Here is a 15,292-nt window from a genome sequence, read left to right on the forward strand (position 1 = left end):
GAGCACCACAATGGCTGGTCTGTGGAGCAGGGAGGCAACCTAGACTCCTCCAGGCAGATGGGCGATGAGATAGAGGAGCCTGGACCATGAGGAGGCCAGAGCAGAGGCTGGTTCTCCCTGACGGGTGTGTTTGGTGTCAAAGAGAAAGAAAAAGTCCAGACCAGCTGAGAAAAGCAGCCCCTGGCCCCACCCCAGCTCATCTCCCACCTGGGAAAGCACCCAGCCCCTTCCCCAGAGATAAGACACAGGGCATGGTGGGGGGTGCTGGGGCAGGAGACGAGCAGCAGCCACCGGCAGGAGCTTCTCAGGGAGAGAGTGTTTCGAGGAAGCAGAGAGAAGTGGTGCCATGTCTAGACAACATCTGACCGGCAGCTCTCTGCAGATGGATGTGCAGAAGGGCCCATGCACAGCCTCGACCAGGGCAATTGTGGGCACCTGTGCTGCCACAGGAAGCCTATCACCCACTCGCCATTATGTCTCCACGTTCCCCTCGACTTCAAGGGCTTGAGGGACCCGTTCATTCATCTTTGTTTCATCAGTGCAGACATAGAACCTGCAACAGTTCAATCAGCGTTTCCTGAAGAGAACGGAGCTTCATTTTGGTGCAATATTCAGCTACGTGAAGAATAACGCTCATTTGGCCACCACACTGAACACTCAGGACAGGCTCATTCCTTTAGCTGACCTGTGATAGGAGCTGAAACAACAGTTAATTGTTTCTGTAATTCTCAGTGAAATGAATTCTCCTGTGGCTGCCTGTATGAGATTACTTTTTCTGAACAGTCAAAACTGATCTTAAACTGGGCTGAGCATCACAGGATTTTAGTTCTGATATCCTAAGTGAAAGTTGCTCAGTTGTGTCCAACTCTTTGTGACTCCATGGACTAAAAACTCCATGGAAGTCTCCAGGCCAGAATACTGGAGTGGGTAGCCTTTCCCTTCTCCAGGGGATCTTTCCAACCCAGGAATCGAACTGGGGTATTCTGTACTGCAGTTGGATTCTTTACCAACTGAGCTATCAGGGAAGCTGAGTATTTTTTTTTAATTTACAACTTAGTGCTATTATTTTATTATAATCAAGTCAACAATACAAATAGCTTACTTTAATATAATAGGTAACCAGTACTTGGACATATTTTAATTCACCCACTGTTAAACACAAATATTTTCTATTTGAACTCTGCCCAATAAGCTTTCATTTCACATCTAAAGCAAATCTTATCAAGTGCTTCATACCCTATCTTCAAAATATAGTCATGATTACACACATATGTGTTAATGTACAATATTTGGTTTTCTCTTTCTTACTTCACTCTGTATGACAGTCCCTAGGTCCATCCATGTCTCTGTGCTGTGCTTAGTCACTCAGTCGTGTCCAACTCCTTGTGACCCCATGGACTGCAGCCCTCCAGACTTCTCTGTCCATGGGGATTCTCCAGGCAAGAATACTGGAGTGGTTTCCATGCCCTCTTCCAGGGGATCTTCCCAACCCAGGGACTGAACCCAGGTCTTCCGCATTACAGGCAGATTCTTTACCATCTGAGCCACCAGAGAATCTCTGTCTCTGCAAATGGCAAAATCTCATTCCTTTTTATGGCTGAATAATATTCCATGTGTATATATGTGCCACATCTTTTTTATCCATTCCTCTGTTGATGGACACTTAGGTTGCTTCCATGTTCTGGCTACTGTATATAGTGCTACAATAAACATTGAGACGCATGTATGTTTTAGAATCATGGTTTCCTCCATGTATATGCCCAGGAGTAGGATTGCTGGGTCATGCAGAATCTAGAAAAATGGTAGTTGTTGCTGTTCAGTCTCTCAGTTGTGTCTAACTCTGCAACCCCATCGACTGCAGCACGCCATGCCTCCCTGTCCTTAACCATCTCCCAGAAATTGTTCAAATCCATGTCCATTGAGTCAGTGATGCCATCCAACCATCTCCTCTGTCATCCCCTTCTCCTCCTGTCTTCAATCTTTCCCAGCATCAAGGTTTCTAATGAGTTGGCTCTTCACATTGGGTGTCCAAAAATATTGGTAGAGATGAACCTATATAAATCTTTTCTGTCAGAGAGCTCAATATTAAGTACTCTACACCAGGGTTTTGTTCTCTGTTTTCTTCTCCTCTTAGGTGCAGTGAACTTTGTTTCACTAAAACTTTTGTTCCCCTCATCCTCTTCTGTAACCACAGGCATACTCAGACTTAAAGATTTATCTTCCTTATGCGTGTCACCTCTGGCTCTGGAAGACACTTCCACTTCCTGCTGGTTTCAACGTTTCTTTGTTTCTTCTTTTCCTAGTTGCTTTGGTTTGTACTTGACCGGGTGCAGAATCAGAGTCAGAAAAGTCAACTTTGACCTGATGGTGCCTTTTTGATCTCAATGCCTGAACAACTGAAAACACCTTTGATTTTATATTCGTTAACGATGCTGCCCTTTCACATCTCTCTGATTGTTGTGAATTTCTCTCACTCTTTTCTTCTCCATCTTTAACTTTCAGTTTTAAGGGTGGATTCTTTCTGTCTTTGTGCCACTGCTGATGTTCCAAAGCTATGTTCTTGATATTATTAAAAAATCATCCTTTATCAAGTTGAGGGATTTTTCCGGATTGGGCTTGTCAGCTGAAATTACATGTTTAATTCTCTGATAATGGTCATGAACATTCATCATTTCCTCTAATACATCATAAGTGATAAGTTTCATTATCAATCATTTGGGTCCTTAAATTCTTCAGTAATTCAGCTCGTTGGATTTTTTCTTCATTCTGTATGACGGGAATTTAAGCATTGCTGTAAAGTGAAATGCTCTGTCTAGTCATAGCTTCCAAAAAAATATAAGCTGCCTCAAAATGTTGTACATTTATCAAATCTTGCTGAAATTTTAAAATTTCATCCCAATCCTTCAGACACAGTTGGGTGTTATATAATCCATATAGCAGATACAAAATACCAGTTCTGATCTGGATGGTGTACGGAGGTAAAAAATATTGCCAAGCCAAAGCCAAAGCTTCTTTTGCAGACGTGCTCTTTTCTAAATTTCTCATTCTACCACAGAAGATGGTTCCAAACTTCACACTCCTCCAGAGCTCAGAGAAGTCCTCGAAGTGCACACTATCCATCTCCTGGAAACAGCTGAGCAGTGGCTCAAAGTCATCCTTCAAGCCTACAGGAGCCCCCACGTCTGCAAAAGAAGCACGCCATGTGCAGTCCAGCTGCCAGCGGTAGCCAAGGAGGAAGCTAAGTATTTAGTAATACCTTTTGTATTAATCAGAAGGGAAGTATGGAAAATGAACTATTAAGTAATAATAAAAAGGAAGAGAGATTCTTCCCACTATCATTTTTTTGGAAGTAGTGAGTTTCCATCAAGACAAGGAGTGAATTATAATCAAAGTGAATTATAATCAAGGTCATTTCCTGTCTAGAGAGTCCTCATTGACTTGTCTCATCTCATTTATGACATTTGTTCTGTCCATCTCAGTTCTTCAGAGTCTGGTTTTTTTTTTTTTTTTGCCATGCCACACCCTTTTGGGATCTTAGTTCCCTGACCAGGGATCAAACCTGGGCCCTCAGCAGCGGAAGCACATGGTCCTAACCTCCAGGCCACCAAAGTAGTCTCCACAATCTGTCTTCAAAACAAGAAATCAGTGACTTCTAACAAGGAGGAGTAACCCACCACCCCTGCCACAAGTTAGGGGGTCTCCCATTTTGTCTCACTATTCAGTGTTATCACTTTCCTTCAGCCTAATGATATTGAAAAAAGGGGGGGAATATGGCAGATTGAATGGGTGTTTTATCTCCTCTCCTCCCCAAGTCCCATTCAAATGACCACAGAGTTATATTTTTAAAGGTCTAACTCCCCAAGGATAAAGATCAGCTGGAAACAGTAGTAGATGAGACTGAATCCACAAAATGTGGGAACGAAAAGTGGACAGGTGAGTGGCCAGAAGAGGACTGAGGCAGGGGGACTCCAGGAAGAACAACGTGAAGAAGGAAGTGGGGCTGGTGGATACAATTACGGCCTGGGAGATTCCCCCCAGTGGGGGAGAAAGCCACTGGCCTGCTCAGCCCCCTCGTCACCCATCTGACCAGCTGCAGGAGAGCTGACCTCGGCTCCACTGACCTTACTGCACTCTGTCACCAGCTTCCCAGCAGTGTCTCCTCCTGGGTCTTGTCATCACTCAGACCTGCTCCACATCCAAAGACTTCCTGCTGGGGTGCCTCTCCCGAGGCCTGCTGGCAGCTTGCACCCATGGAACCTGCTCTTCCTCCTCATCTGGAGCTCCTGCTCCCAAACCTGTCTGGTCCTCCCATCCCATCATCACCCTCCCCTGGAGGCCATCGCCTGCCACTCCTCTCGTTTGGAATAAGACACTGTGGTTAAAGACATGATGAGTTCATCATCACTTCAGTTCAGTCCAGTCCAGTCGCTCAGTCATGTCCGACTCTGCAACCTCATGAATCGCAGCACGCCAGGCCTCCCTGTCCATCACCAACTCCCGGAGTTCACTCAAACTCACATCCATCGAGTCGGTGATGCCATCCAGCCATCTCACCCTCTGTCATCCCCTTCTCCTCCTGCCCCCAATCCCTCCCAGCATCAGGGTCTTTTCCAATGAGTCAACTCTTCACATCAGGTGGCCAAAGTATTGGAGTTTCAGCTTTAGCATTAGTCCTTCCAATGAACACCCAGGACTGATCTCCTTTAGGATGGACTGGTTGGATCTCCTCGCAGTCCAAGGACTCTTAAGAGTCTTCTCCAACACCACAATTCAAAAGCATCAATTCTTTGGCGCTCAGCTTTCTTCACAGTCTGACTCTCGCATCCATACATGACCACTGGAAAAACCATAGCCTTGACTAGACAAAACTTTGTTGGCAAAGTAATGTCTCTGCTTTTTAATATGCTATCTAGGTTGGTCATAATTTTCCTTCCAAGGAGTAAGCGTCTTTTAATTTCATGGCTGCAATCACCATCTGCAGTGATTTTGGAGCCCAGAAAAAAAAAGTCAGCCACTGTCTCCACTGTTTCCCCATCTATTTCCCATGAAGTGATGGGACCAGATGCCATGATCTTAGTTTTCTGAATGTTGAGCTTTAAGCCAACTTTTTCACTCTCCTCTTTCACTTTCATCAAGAGGCTTTTTAGTTCCTCTTCACTTTCTGCCATAAGGGTGGTGTCATCTGCATATCTGAGGTTATTGAGATTTCTTAGCACACTACTAAATTATAATACTAATTCCAAACCTGATTTTGAATCAAGGTGGTATTATTTCTGTTACTTAGAAGTCTCATCATTTTGTGCTGCACAATGAACACTATAAATGAGTAAAAATGACCAGTCTCAGTGAAAGGATTATTGATTGCTAACACAATTATCCATGGAGCAGGGTTCTCACTGCAGGACTCTGAGGGAGATGATGTGCCTGTCGCCTGATGAGGGAGTTTCAGGACTTGGCTGAAAGCACCTTCCCAGAATGACCCTCCAGAGAACTGTCCGAACAAACTAGAGTTTCTAGAACATGGCAGAAATTCAAGAAAGTGTGACAAGAGTGGATTCTGACTGTGAATAGCATCAAATGCCAGAAAAAAGGGCCTAATTAAAGAAAGCCCCAGTGGAAACAAGTCTTGGGGAAGCTGGCAAATTGGCCTGGACGTGGGATGCATTGCTATTTGGTCTAAGGTTGCGATGCCCCCAGCTTTTATTTTTTTAAGCAGTAGAAATCCTTCTTCAAATTGAAACAAAAGTAGAACTCTGACTAAAACTGAGGTCAGGGGTCTGGAACCCCACTACCCAGTCCCACTGACTTTGGCAGTGATGCCAAGCCTGTCTCTAGAACTAGAAATATGGGCCTCTCTCCTGACCCAACCCCTCTGGCTCCTGTCACCACATGCAGTGATATTTGCTAAAACACTTGTCCAGGAATACCTGAGCATGTGTGTGGGGTTGCAATAGCTAACAAATATGGGATCTGATTTTTTTTCCTAAGAAGCTTTCTCAAATTCTTATATTTCAAAGTGACAACATGTTGTTCCTTTTGTTTTTTCTCAACTCCAGCAACCAGACACCCAGTCTTAGGAGAATCCGGGTCACCCTCTTCAGCATCTCTCTTAGTTACTTATCTGTGAATCAAATAATAAGTAATTACATGTTATATATATGCATATTTAATAGGCAATTGAGAAACAAATTGGAATAGGCATAATTTCTGCCCTCAAGAAACTTGAAATCTAACACAGATTAAAACTGATAATGGTAGGGAATTCCCTGTCGATCCAGTGGTTTGGACTCTGAGTTCTCACTGCAAAGGGACTGGGTTCAACCCCTGGTTGGGGAATTAAGATCACACAGGCTGTGCCACCAAAAATCCAAAAAACAATTGAGAGATCAGAAATACGCACAGAAATTATGGAAGCCCAGAGAAAAGTGTGTTAGTCGCTCAGTCACCCGTCACATCTGACTCTCTGCCATCCCATGGACTGTAGCCCACCAGGCTCCTCAGTCCATGGGATTCTCCAGGCACGAATACTGGAGTGGGCTGCCATTTCCTTCTCCAGGGGATCTTCATGACCCAGGGATCAAACCCGGGTCTCCTGCATTGCAGGCAGATTCTTTACTGTCTGAGCCAGAAAGTATGTGAACCAGATGACAATGAGAGAAGTTAAAGGATGCTTTCCAGAGAAATGACATTGGACCAAGTTTTGAACAAAAAAAACAAGATTAAGATAAAAACAAATGATTTGCTAAAGTGATGGGCAAAGTCCAGATTGTGAAAAGCTTTGTGCTTTTCCTCTCACAAAGATAAAACCCCAGTCATGGGGAACAGCTGCTAAGGTGAGGGTGGGGTGCCAGCTGGGACAGCAGAGGAGTTACAGGGTAGGTGGGTGCAGGACTGCTCTGCATCCTGGGGTGGAGGTCACAATGACCTGCCCCTACGCCAACATTCATAGGCCCACGTGCGTGCTAAGTCACTTCAGTAGTGTCTAACTCCTTGTGACCCCATGGATTGTAGCCCGCCAGGCTCCTCTGTCCGTGGGGATTCATCAAGCAAGAACACTAAAGTGGGTTTCCATGCCCTCCTCCAGGGGATCTTGCTGACCCAGAGATCAAACCCACATCTCTTATATCTCCTGTATTGACAGGCTGGTTCTTTACCTCTGAACCATCTGGGAAGACAAGCAGAGCCACCAAAGATCATATATTTCTCTTGATCAAAAATAAATAACTGTCTCAAAAATCACGACTGCCTGTCTCAAGGTCACCCACTCAGTGCACTGGGGGAAGAAATAAGTCTCCATCAGTGGGGTTTTTTTCCCCTATAGTTATTTGTCAGTTTTCTAAAATATTTATCTGTAAAAAGTACAATATCTGCAAAGTGCAACAAAGTGGAATGCAATAAAATGAGGCATGCCTGTGTTTTTTAAATATTTTGAAATGTGCTAACATTATAATGTTAAATTTTAAAAGGCAAGAATAAAGAGCTATACAGGGTAAGTCCTGACACGCAGAGAAAACAGAGTGGAGGAAAGACAGCAGGATGCCTCCATGGGCCGAAGCAAGAGCAGCTCACCTCACAGGGCTGCACTTGATATGAGGAGAAGATGGCAAAGAAACAGAATCCAAGGAGAACTCACTACCATGTTGCAAGTGCACCTGCTGCTACTGTGTGCCCGGGGTGAGTCACTAACCTCTGCAAACCTCAGTGTTCTCAGATGTGTAACAGGAAATGACTCCTTTGTTGAAAGGATTAACTGAAAGGGCATGTGTACAGCCATCTATAATGTCTTACACAATCGTGGTTCTAAATGATGCATTTAAATAATAAATGATACTAGTCCTTGACGTTTGTTGAATGCTTCTCCAGGTTCAGACACTGTGATCTGCTGCTGCTGCTGCTAAGTCACTTCAGTCGTGTCTGACTCTTCGCGACCCCATGGACTCCAGCCTACCAGGCTTTTCCATCCATGGGATTTGCCAGGCAAGAGTACTGGAGTGGGGTGCCATTGCCTTCTCTGACTGTGATCTGAGTGTTATTTAATTTAATCTTCAAACCACCCGTGGGGTTAGGGATGATTCTTTCCATTTTACAGAAATTGAAGGGCAAAGCAGTTAAAGGAACTTGACCACAACAAAATTCATCAGAAAAGCGATGAGAGACCAAGGAGGATGCAGACCACATCACTCTGAGACCTCGACAGCCCCCAGAGACCCACTGAACCAGGACCGACGCCGGGCTAGAGGCTCAAATCTGCCCCAAGGTTGGTTCAGACCTGCTTCGGCTCAAGGGGTTCCCTGGTGGCTCAGATGTTAAAGAATCCGCCTACAGTGCAGGAGATCTGGGTTCAATCTCTGGGTCAGAGAGAACCCTTGGAGGAGGGCAAGGAAACTCACTCTAGTATTCTTGTCTGAAGAATCCCATGGACAGAGGAACCTGGAGGGATACAGTCCATGGGGTTGCAAAGAGTCAGACATGACTGAGCAACTAAGCACAGCACACAAGCCCCAACGGGTGTGAGCTGGTGCCCCCCATCTCCGTGTGTGTGTGAGTGTGTTGTGTGTGAGTGTGTTGTGTGTGTGTGTGTGTGTGTGTATGTGAGTGAGACATATGGAACTCACCAGGGTGTTCAAGTGCCACCTGCCCCTGCTGTGTGCCCCGGGTGAGTCACTAACCTCTGCAAACCTCAGTGTTCTCATATGTAAAACAGGGAATGACTCTTTTGCCATAAAGATTAATTGAAAGGGCATACATACAGCAATCTATAATGTCTTACACAATTGTGGCTTCCTCAGGAGGATCCTGGTTATTCTTGACGCTTTGCATTCCCATATACATTTTAGAACCAGCCTTTCAACTTCCGTGAAAAACTGTGTTGGGCTTGCATTGTGTTCCTCTGGGGAGAAGTGAAACCTTTATCATATTGTGTTTTCTGCTCAAGATCGTGGGATATTCTTCTTAGATCTCTCTGAGAATTTTTGTTTTTGTTTTTTTTTGGGTCTGTGTGTGTGGTGAAAAAAAATCCACACAAAACAAAATTGACCATCTTCACCATTTTTAAGTATATAGTTCAGTGGTGTTAATATGCAGTTGGTGCTCATATCTATTGGTTCCCCATCATTGAATTCGACCAACTGAATCATAAATATCCCCCCAAAATTCCAGAAATTTCCAAAAAGCAAAACTTGAATTTTCTGTGCTCCAGCAACTGTCCACAAAACCTGTACATTGTATTAAGCTTGTAAGTAATGCAGAGATGACTCACAGTGTGCAGGGGTGTATACAGGGGTTGTGTGCAAACACTATACCGTTCACTTACTTTTTGCTGCCCTCCCTGGGTCTTTGCTGCTGCACGCAGCTTTCTCTAATCGTGGCGAGTGGGGCCGCTTTGCATCACCCACACTTCCCAGCTCCCGTAACTGTCCACACTCCACCTCTGACCACATCCCTCTCCTCCCTGCATGTCCACTGCTCCGCTGCATGCCCCTCCCTTCAGGGGCCCTGCTGCCCTTCCTCATCTCCCCGGCCCAGATCCCGAGAAGCCCCGTTTCTGCAGCTCTCTCAGCAGCACCAGCCCCACTCTGCCCCGTCCTGCTCCCTGCACCTCCAGCCTGAGCTCAGACGGCCTTGGTCTGATTCATCCTCTCCCTTTTCTCATCCCACCACAGGTTGCCAAGAGTCACAGGAGGAGAGGTACACGCAGTCCTGCAGCTTAAGGAACCGAGCTAAGGGTTCCCAGCAGCCCTTTCTTAGGGAGAGCTCCCTCTCCACCCTCCCCCTGAACCATCAGGACTCTGCTCAGGCCCGTGACTCCCGGCCTCCCTTGCCCAGCAGCTGCCCGTACCCCCTGCTCCCCACACTGACAGCCACAGGGGCTGGTGACAGAGGTGCCCTCTTGCCTGCAGTGGGCAGATATGCTCCAGGAGCCCTCTGTTCTCCCAGGACCCTCCGCCTACCTCCCCTCCTTGGATCAGCCCACTTCCTTCTCCATGGCTACACTGCCTCCTACGAGCAGCCACCTAGACTGGTAGGCGTCTGGGGCTCAGAATGGGGCCTGCCCCCTCACCTCCTGGCCTGGGCGACCGTGTCCTCCTGTCCGGCTGGTTCCCTATCCTTCTGAGTCTGTGCAGGTCCAGGCCCGGCCTTGCCACTGACTTCCCATCAGTGACCCACAAACCTGGGCCGCACTTTTCTTCTCTTTATTGTTTAAAAAAGCTGCGTAGCCAGCGTGTGGATTCATCTCGGTGAAACTCAACCAGGGAGGAGCGCGTGTGGTGAAGAGTACCCCACTCGCCGCAACTGGAGACAGCCCCCATGCACCTTCTGGGGTTCCCACCTCAGGTCACTGCAGAGCACATGGGGGCTCTGGGCACAGACTTCGTGAAAGTGGAGAGACCAGGCTTGCCAGCTGCAGACCCCTCCCGTGTTTAATGAGCCAAGTCTCTCAGCATCCGGACCTGGTCATTCCGTGTTCCTACTGGAAGGAAGGTTTTCCTTTAGCAAAAACATTAGATACAGAAAAGCAACAATCTACCTTTGAAACTTAAAGTGTAAGCAGTGATTCACAGAGCTCACAAAATGGAGCAAAAAACAGATCCTCTGTAAGAAATTAATCACATTCATTAAACACAAATCTAAAATAACTTGCATTACATAAAATTCCAAGAAATAAATAAATTGAAGAAATGGTTATGGCAATTAATAAAAATCACCTGTTGTTGTCCCAGTTTCATGTCTATCTTGCTAATTGATTCTCCACCCTGAAAAAAAAGACCATGTCTCATTCCTTTATATGAAGTTGTGTAGACTCATCTCTAGGAATACGAACTCCAGGCGTCGGAAGCTGGGCCTGCCCCGGCTCTGTAAGCGGCTGTGGCCGTGGCCATGGCTGTGGGGCCTGGTGCAGGGCAGCTGGCATGGGCAGGCATCCAGTGGACTCTGTCAGGTGGACATTCCACACCAAAGCTGCCCATGCGGCACCTCCGGTCACGTGGGGGATCAGGCCTCGCCGTGTGGTTGGTGGGGCTGAGAACTGGGTTTCTATTTTATTTTACGAATTTAAATGTAACTCAACCACTGTGGCCAGTGGCTCCTGAATTGGGATGAGCAGCCCTGATGGCTGTTTCCTGCAGAAGTGCTGGTCTCCTCGCTGTGCTGATGCGGAATGGCGAGCTCAGGCAAGGAGCAGGCTTGCAAGTCCTCCTTTTCCCACTCCAGCCGGAGTTCATCCTGCAGGTCCCCGGAAATGCTGCTGACTCAGAGCTTCTCTAAGCAAAACAGTCATCAGAGAGGTCAGAAAAGTGCAAAAGAGGAAAAGATCTGTGTTAAATACAAGACTGTAACTAAATGCCATCACACACCCTCTTAAAGGCACAGTTTAGAGTTCTTATGTGTGAGAATGAGAATGACAGCCTTTTTCATCCAACTATCCATGGAATGGAAGCTAACACAGGAGAATCCATAGATGTGGGTCTCACCAGGAAGACTATACAATATTATGGTTAAAAATGTCTACTTAGTTGGAATTTTTTAAAAGATACTTTTGATGTGGATCATTCTTTTAAGTCTTTATTGAATCTGTTACAATGTTGCTTCTTTTTTCAATTTATTTATTTTTCACTGAAGGATAATTGCTTTACAGTATTGTGTTGGTTTCTGCCAAAAACATCAGCATGAAGTTGCTTCTGTTTTATGCTTTGATTTTTCAGCCACAAAGCATATGGGACCTTAGTTCCCTGACCAGGAACCGAACCTGTACCCCTAGCATTGGAAGGCAAAGTCTTAACCACTGGACCACCAGGGTAGTCCCTGAAAGTTTTTTTAAAAAGTAGTGGCTCCCTAACTTTTGGGTCATGTGATCTTGGGCAGGTTGTTGAGACTCTAATCCTCACTTTATCTGTAAAGTGAGGAATCAGGATATATTTTACAAGGTTGTGCTAAGTCGCTTCAGTCGTGTCCAACTCTTTGCAACAGTACCAGGCTCCTCAGTCCATGGGATTTTCCAGGCAAGTGTACTGGAGTGGGTTGCCATTTTTTCTCCAGGGATCTTCCTGACCCAAGGATCGAACCCAGGTCTCTCGCACTGTAGGCAGATGCTTTACCATCTGAGCCACCAGGGGATTGCTGAGGGTTAAACAAGACAAAGATGAACAAGGCTTCAGCCCAAACATGGCAGACATTGGATAAATGTCAGGTGTCATCGACTTGTTGTGACCCACTCTGCCCACAGTAGGTTCATGCTTCTCCACTGGTCTTCATAGTGCAGGTGGTCTCCCATTGATGGACTCAGGCTCCTCAACCTCGGCAGAAAGCTGAAGACCATGGGGCCTGGCCCCTAGCAGCCCCCAGTGGGGACCAGAGGGTCATGAATCGCCAGGAAGCAGGTGCAAGGTCAAAGGGGAAGGGGGCGTGAGCTCTACACAGTGAAGACGGGAGCCAGTCCCTGGACGACCCCGCCAGACCCCTGAAAACTAAACTGGGTAAAAGGGGACCCCCAAAATGTTCATTGTTAATTGGAGTCCCTCTTTCAAGAAGAGAAATGTATCAATGGTCCCACAGTCCAGTGAAGGCTGTGCTTGCCGTTTAAGACACATCCTCCTCAGCACCAATCATAGCAGAGTTGTGGGTGTTTGTGGGTTTCTTTGTGTGTGTGTTTGTGGGTCACGTGTGTGTGTTTGGGTTTGGGGGTTTGTTTTGGAGAGAGACAGCTTTCGCTTGCTTGATTTTTGTAGAATAATAAATAACAGTTGGCAAGAAATTCTGCCAGGATGTGGCCACAGCGGTCAAGTTCCCAAACAATCTTCAGTAGCCCTCAACAACCAAACGCAGAAAGGACCTTCCCTGGGGAAAGACGAGGAAATACAGTGGACACCGGCCAGCCTCTACATTTTTGCAAAAGTCCAGCGTCAGAGAAGCCTCCTTGCTCGGCCTACATCTACCGATTGGTCATTCATGATTCAGGTTAAAAACAAAACAGAAGCAAGCATTGTTCTGATCCTTGCCCTGATAACATCCCAAGAAAACTTGAGAGCTGGCAGGAGAGAAGAGCAGATAATGGTCAATGCTGTCACTTGACTTTAGAAAGCACTGATTTTTTTCTTTTAAAGGAACATCTTCAGTTTCCAAGCCCGTACACGATTTCTCACTGCAGCTCAAAATTTTCCACTGGGCTCCCTCCTGGTGATTTTGGAGGCACGCAGCAGTAAGTGGCAGCTTGCAGCTAGCAACAGCAAGCGGTAGCTAGAAGCAGGGTCTTAGTCTCTTAGACCAGGAGTCCTAACCACTGGACCGCAGGTGCCAGCAGTTAGGGCTAGGGTCCCTAGTCTTGTCCCTAGTCAAGAATGAACTCAGTCAACGAGGCAGAAGGTACAGAGTAAAGAAAGAAGTTTATTGGAAAGAACTGTACTTGCCAAAAGATGCATGGGTGAGTTCAGAGAGAGAGTCGTGCCTTTGGGAAGTTTAAATCCTATATAAAGGGTCAGTTTTCTGGGTCTGTGTCTTCCCTCAAGCCAATTACCTTGCTGTCCCCACTGTCTCAGGACCCTTCCCTGGGATGCACATGCACACCCTCACCATGATGGATCTTGAAGTGAAGGCTTCAGGGAGGAGCAAGACTTGTTATGGCCTGGAATTATCCTCTGACTTCTGACTCAAAAGAGCCTTTCTGGGCATGTGTCGTGTCTCCTTTATCAGACAGGATTTTTTCCTTTCTTTGTTCTTGCCGTGATTACTCCCCTGGAGGTGTTTAACAAGAGACAAAGATTGGCTATTTACCTGTTTTTGTTGGCTATTACTTCCTCAACTGGAGCCTATCTACCTCTTATCTCAGGGAATGCAAAGAGGAGGCTGGTTTATTGTAAATTTCCAATCTGGAGCCCATCTATCTCCTCTCTTACTGGGAACTGACAGGGCCCAGCGCAAATGCAGCAGGATCTGCTGGCCACTGGGTAGGCCCGGCCACAGAGGCCAGGAGGTCGGCTCTGTCCTGGGACCACCTGCAACTCCCCCAGAAGAAGGACCTTCCATTCCTGCTTTGCCTGTAAACAGTGTTCCTCAGATCAGCATTAAAGGTCTTTTGCAATCACAGTTGATTTTTCTAGACTGAAAAGAATTGTATTTATTAAGGGCTTTGCTTGGGCTTCCCAGGTGGTGCAGTGGTAGAGAACCCGCCTGCTAATGCAGGAGACACAAGAGACGTGAGTTTGATCCCTGAGTCAGGAAGATCCCCTGGAGGAGGAAATGGCAACCCACTCTAGTATTCTTGCCTAGAGAATCCTCATGGACAGAGGAGCCGGGCGGGTACAATCCATGGGGTCGCAAAGAGTCAGACAAGACTGACCACACACACATACACACACACACAAGGGCTTTGCTCATTTGTGATAAATCACTGAATCCTCCAAATAGCACTTTGAAGATGCTTCTCTCAGCCCAGCAACCTTTCTCAGGAGGGTGATGGACTGAGGTCAGAGGGAGTGGGGGAGGGGCTGCCTGCACCTGCCGGGACCCTGATCGTCACCCTCCCGGTCAGCTTGTCTCCCACCCACCCCCGCTGCTCCACCTGCTGCTTCTCCACATCTCTGTCACCGTCACCTGCAGCCGTGACCACTACCTGGAACCATACTCCCCTTCTCTTCACCACCTGCCTGTCCTCACCTCTCCCCCAAAGCCTGTCCTAGTCACCCCACAGCCCTGGATCTAGTCTGTCTGTTTGGAGATGCTGCGGTATTGGCTGGTGGAGCGGACAGTCCAATTCAGACTTGGTTTCCAGGTTCTGATCATCAATAGTCACTTAAGCCCAGACTCCTGTTGCATTACCTCCCAGAGGCGCCGAGTGTCCACGTTCCCAGGCAGCCTCACCCCCGCCCCCAACAAACACTTGGGGTCACGGCCCAGAGGATGGAGTCCTGACACACACGTGCCTAGGTGAGAGCTCAGCTCCTCAGCCACACTCAAGGCCAGTTCCGTGACAGAGAACAAAGCAAGCAGGACGGGGTGACAGCCGACAGGTCAGGCTGAGGAGCCCCCCAGCCCTGTTCTCAAGAACCTGCTAGAGGACGCACTCCAGCAAAATGAGGGGGTGAAGCAAAGAAGATACGAGACAAGACTCCAGGAAGCAGGAGCCCGATATAGGAGGGGCAGCAGGCAGGCCTGCGGGACCGTCCAGATGGGGGTGGGGAGCAAGCAGCCAATGGAGCAGAGGGGTCAGAACCACGTCCGCTCCAACGGCTATTTCCGAGCATGTGGCAGGCGCGTGGAAGAGCAAGGAAAACTAAACAATAGACACACAGAGAACCCG

General features: G+C 47.2%; 1 long non-coding RNA gene and 1 pseudogene across 1 annotated transcript; both read right to left on the reverse strand.

The window, feature by feature from the left end:
• Positions 1–1,141: 1,141 nt before the first annotated feature.
• LOC133258021 (snRNA-activating protein complex subunit 1-like) lies at positions 1,142–4,252 on the reverse strand (annotated as a pseudogene).
• A 5,927-nt stretch (positions 4,253–10,179) lies between these two features.
• Positions 10,180–10,938, reverse strand: LOC133258434 (uncharacterized). Its single transcript, XR_009740021.1, has 2 exons — positions 10,707–10,938; positions 10,180–10,471 (listed from the first exon to the last, which is right to left on the reverse strand). It is a non-coding gene; the product is annotated as an uncharacterized LOC133258434 (long non-coding RNA).
• Between the last annotated feature and the right edge of the window lie 4,354 nt (positions 10,939–15,292).

Source organism: Bos javanicus, chromosome 12 (genome assembly GCF_032452875.1).
Source record: "Bos javanicus breed banteng chromosome 12, ARS-OSU_banteng_1.0, whole genome shotgun sequence".
Taxonomy (NCBI): domain Eukaryota; kingdom Metazoa; phylum Chordata; class Mammalia; order Artiodactyla; family Bovidae; genus Bos; species Bos javanicus.